This window comes from Mastomys coucha, unplaced genomic scaffold (genome assembly GCF_008632895.1).
Source record: "Mastomys coucha isolate ucsf_1 unplaced genomic scaffold, UCSF_Mcou_1 pScaffold6, whole genome shotgun sequence".
NCBI classification, from domain to species: domain Eukaryota; kingdom Metazoa; phylum Chordata; class Mammalia; order Rodentia; family Muridae; genus Mastomys; species Mastomys coucha.
This window is the reverse complement of record NW_022196912.1, coordinates 60132135-60137823: the sequence shown is the minus strand read 5'-3', so window position 1 is coordinate 60137823 and position 5689 is coordinate 60132135.

Genomic DNA, 5689 nt, shown 5'->3' with positions numbered 1-5689 from the left:
ATGTATATATATATGTATATATATACATATACACATATATATGAAATGTATACATATGTGTACATATATTGCACACACAGAGAGAGAGAAAGAGAGAGAGAGAGAAGACACAATTGTGAAAGCCTTTTGATTAAGGAGAAAAATCCACTTCCAATCTGAATCTTTGAATTAGGAAGACACATACCTTCAATCCAGATATTTTGAGCTAGAATTATACATATGATTTATTAGAATGACTTATAGACTGCAGCTCAGATAATCCAACAATGACTGGCTGTGGATTAAAAAGTCCAGGAATCTAGTGGTTGCTCAATCCAAGAGGCAGGATGTCTCAACTAGTCTTCAGTAGACTATGGAATCTTGCAGAAGTAGCTAATGAAAGTGCAGGAATGGATGTATAAGAAAGACAGAGGCAATCATGCAAAGAGCAAAAGCTCCCTCCTTCCATGTCTTTATATAGGCTTCCAGCAGAAGGTATGTCACAAATTAAAGATGTGTCTTCCTACCTCAATAACTAGACTAAAGACATGTCTTTTCCCACAATTGTGCTCTCCATTTTTAGATTTTAGTTCCAGATATGGCCAAGTTGACAACGAAGAATAGCCATCACAGTTTCCAAGACAAATGCTTGTATTTTAAAGTGATAAAACAATCATTATAATAGAATGACGAATCATGCATTCAAATGCTGAAAAGTATGGAAGACATTTCTTTAGAAGATATGACAGCACTAAAGGCATAGATCTATTTAGGTAACATGATATCTTAACCTATGCTTCATTCTTGTCATAGTTTAATATATGCACATGAGTGAAAAATTAATGACTTTAGGACTAGACTCATCAGCCAATCTCTTGTGCACTGTGTAGAAGCATCAACTGTCAATAAATAGGTGATGGCCTATTAGCAAAAGGTAGAAAGTAGAAGATAGGAGTTCAAGTAGAGTAATTGAAACCCTGGGAGTTAATCAAAGGCAGGAAATTGTCCCTGGACTCTGAGAGAGTTGGACACATGAAACTGAGAAGTAACTAGCCATGTGGCAGACCCAGAATAGTTTAAATGGGATAATATAAGTTATGAGCTAGTCAGGAAACAAGCCAAAGCTTGTGGCTTTGGCATTCATTCATAAATAAATAAGCCTCTGAGTTATTATTTGGGAGCTGGGGCATGATCAGAAAAGCCTGCATCTACAAATGGTGCATTAAACTTGGGGCTAGAAATCTAAGCTTAGAGCCAGACAACTCCCGGCTGGAAGATGGTTTCCTAGCCAAGCAGCAGGGGAAACCACAGAGAGGCAGTGTGAAAGGAAGCACTTTTCAAAAAAAAAAAATTGCTGGCTGTTCTAACAGAGCCTAAGGGTACAGTAGCTGAGGCACCTCCCAGGAACACCACAGTTCCAGAGAAAGGTTGGAACACAAGCTAGAGAGAGCTAAGCAGCCTTGGGGTGGGGGGTGGAAGGACTGCAGACTGCAGCCCAATTCCAGTCCATGAAAAAAAAAAATCCTGGAACCCTCTAAAGACAGGGATGGGCCAAGTGGGTAGAGCTAAGGCCAGTACATTGCACTATGTGCTGGCCTGAGGAGATGCACAGATGTAGAAGGGCAGAAGGATCCCAGAGCTGGGATATGACTGAGAAACCCCTAACTTCTGAACTGATAAGGTATTAAATTTGAAGACAGTCAGTTAGAAGGCAGAATTAGAGAAGGAGAGGACTGAAAAAATGCTTGCTAAGTTACAAACCATAGAACAAAATTTAGACAAACCTTTGAATAATGAAGAAATTTCAGATCTATTCTATCTAAAGCCTACAATGCCAACTTGTACATTACATAATGTCACTTTATTCAAATTTTAGAAAAAGAGGCTTCATCTGTAAACCAATGCAATCAAACTAGATGTTATATTAATATTATCAAGGATCAGTTACTAGATAAAGGTATATATGCTGAGTTACAAGTATAGATTAGAACAATGTCATACAATAGCTTATGCATTTCATTTTGTAGAACTTGAAAATTTAAAATGTATTCATGTACTGATACATATCCAGAATTCCAATCATTCGTGCCTTGATTTCTGGCAAGGATGATTCTGAGATTGCACATTTATTAAAGATGATGGCTATCTTGGAGATGCCTTTACAGATTGAAGCTGATGAGGCTTCAACATATATATCCATTAGAATACAAGCATATTTTAGACATTGTGACATAGGTTACAGATAAATCTTGCAATCTTACAGATCAGACAATTATTGTATGATCTAGCTATGCTTTAAAGGGGATGATCAAGAATATAAGGTATCTCTCAGAGACACTTTTTTATTAATCATTTTATTCATTTACATTTTAAATGATATCCCCCTTCCTGGTTACTCCTCTACAACCCTCCATACCAGCCCCCACTCCCACCTCACTGCTCTAGCATCCCCCTATGCTGTGGCATCAAGCCGCCACAGGACCAAAAACCTCCCCTCCCATTGATGTCAGATAAAGCTATCCTCTGCTACGTATGTATCTGGAGCCATGGTTCCCTCTATTTATACTCTTCGGTTGGTGGTTTAGTCTCTGGGATCTCTGGGTGGTCTGGTTAGCTGATATTGTTCTTCCTATGGGGTTGCAATCTACTTCAACTCCTTCAGTCCTTCCCTTAGCTCTTCCCATTGGGATTTCTGGGTTCAGTCCCATGGTTGGCTTTGAGTATCTGCATCTGTATTGGTCAGGTGCTGGTAGAACCTCTCAGGGAACAGCTATACCAGTCTCCTGTCAACAAGCACTTCTTGCCATGTGGCAAATATATAATAAGTTAAACAGGTTAATACATGCTGTGAGTTAGTCAGGGAACAAACCAAAGCTTATGGTCTAGGCATTTATTCATAAATAAATAAGCTTCCGAGTCATTATTCAGGAACTGGGGTGTGGTGGAAAATCTCATGTTTGCAACAAATGATGAAGGCACTGTAGACCATTTTCCCCACCTTTCACTGAGCTTCCTGGAGTGTGAATTATCACTATTTACTAGAGCTCATTGGCTTTAAAGCTGACACCCCAAAAGATTCTCACTGTAACTTGAGCATAACCAAAAGTATAGAGGAAGGCTAGCTAGCAAAGCACAGAGCATTGACAAAAAAGCTCTGGTACTTGGAGATTCTATATTCTCAAGAAGTTATCTTACTCTAGCATGCCACAAAACAAGATGCTACACATCTGTTTCATGGAGGTAACTCAAGTTTCTTTTCTTTAGATAAAAAGCCTTCATTTCTTTTATCTAACATACCCAATTTTGTTTATGAGGCAAAGGCCTGAAATAGAACAGAAATGGATATGTACATCTGTTATTATTAGAAACAAAACCACCAGTTACATGTAAAGTGCCATTTCAACTTGAAGAAAAACTCTGAATTCTGATCTAGACTATTACTCTAGTTATCATTTATGCTTTATTGGTGTTTTCTTTACAGCTGCAGGATTAGAGCCAAGATCAAGGCAATCTGTCATGGAGTAGGTATAGAACTGGGTCAGTGAATCCTCCCTGCTAGTGACTAGAGAAACACTAGTCAAACCAAGGACCTAGTTGTTTTCCCATTCTGCTTTCACTCACTCAAGTGTCTACTCACTATAATACCATGTCTTCATCTACTGTGCCAACAATATGGTTCCTGTAAGGGTTGCCTAACCTGCACATACCTAAACGAACCCATTATCATTCAGTCTTCACTTTACGTAGTGTCTCCATATTAGTTACGAGCTTTCTCTTTGTTCTCTTACTTTCTCTTTTCAGCTCCTTGCTTCATTTTTCTTTTCCTATGGGTTATTTCTACTCATTCACCTTTAGTTAGTCTTCTTTCTTTATGAGGCTTTTAATTATTGTAGAACTGTGAATAATGATTTAGGCCCCTTTTAAAAATCTCTTCTTGTGTCATTCTTAGAGTTTCAACCATCAGCCCAATGACTTATCAGAGTGTATACCTAACACAGAATCCTCTCTTGGCTGTACATTAATCATTTCTCTGCCTTTCTCCCTGACCTTTGAAAGTAAACCTATCCAATTTTTAAGTATTTCCACATCATAAATCCTTTAGAATTTTAGTTTACTGTTATTATCCTAAAATGGTATCTTGATAAATAGCCATAGTTCTCTGTGAACTCACTATGTAGTCACAGCAGGTCTGAATTCGTGAAGCATCCTGCCCAAGTCTCTCTGATGCTGAGATTAGAGGCCTTCACCATCACACACTTGTCTGGTTTAACCCTGGTGTTTACTCTAAAGAATTTACCACTGATCTGGGTCTCTTCTACATTTCCTTCCTTCCCATTACATCAACCTCTGTGTCAACTTTTCCTCCTAAGCTTTTCCACTTTTCTCCAAGTATGTCTTCTGAAAAGATCTCCTTATCAGACTCCTCACTTCTGCATTCTATCTCTACTTCTCTCACAGGACCTGCAGTGACTTTTTAGATCTCAAGACCTTCCCATAGGTGTCTTTGCAATACTCTTATAGAAAAGCAATTCCTAATATTGACTGCCAAGTCCCACTTCTGCCTTTCTCTAAAACCTTTCTCCATGTCACTCATGTTCTTCCCTCAGCAGAGAAACCAGAGTCTCCCAGGTTCTTCAAAGTGCTTCTTTCCCTCTTTTCCTATTTTGCCTTATGTTTAGCATCCTCTTCTCACTTTCTTCTAACACACTATCCTGCTCCAACCCCTTCTTCAGACCTCAATTTAAGTTTTTCCAATTTCCTGGGCTCTCAAAATTACCACTAAATTGTTTCATGGCACTTTGTACTTTTGGTTCAGTGTGTTTATCAGATTTAATGAATAAGTATTCCTTTTTTTATTCATTAGAGTACCTGTAAATCCCATAGAGTAGTTTAGAGTAGGGCTCTGGATTCAGACTATACAGACTCAAATCATAATTCTACTACCCTTTGACATGTGTGTTTCTATATGTTCACCTGCCAGAATGTGTTGATAATAGCATTTATTTCATAGTATATTACATTACACTGTACTAAACCCCCACCTGACAGAGTAAATACTTTATAAATATTAACAGGAAAATCTTAGATGCAGAATATTTGGTTGCTGACATTGTGGGTGTTCTTATATAACATTTAACAATAGATCAAGATGAATTTGAGGTTGAATTCACTATCAAATGGGAAAAAGCAGTGAATTGCTCTTAAGTTCTATCAGTGTGGGGAATTGCCATTGCTATTTGTACTTTTCTACCTTATACCTTATTTTTTTTGATTGAAGATTTTATTTTATTTTTTAATTTAATTTAATTTAATTTTCATTCTGACCACAGTTTCACCTCCCTCTTCTCCTTGAAATACCCACCCACAACTTTCCCCTCTACTTCCACCCACTCCTCCTTCATTTCTCTTCAGAAAAGGTCCAGCTTCAATGGATATCAGCCAGCCATAGCACATCAAGTTGCAGTAAGACTAGGCACCCCCTCTTCTATTACTATAAAAAAATTCAGTAGTCTTATTTGTTTTTTTAACAAAGTAATCTTAAATATAAAAAGTCCTTTCATGCAGTAAACTCTGCACCACCCACATTTCCACCAAAAGAAACTTAATAGGAAACACAGACTATTCCTAGAAATATGTAGATAAAACAAGAATAGCAGACACTTTTCTTTTCTTTTCCTTTTTTTTCTGGTTTTTGTTTTGTTTTATTGAG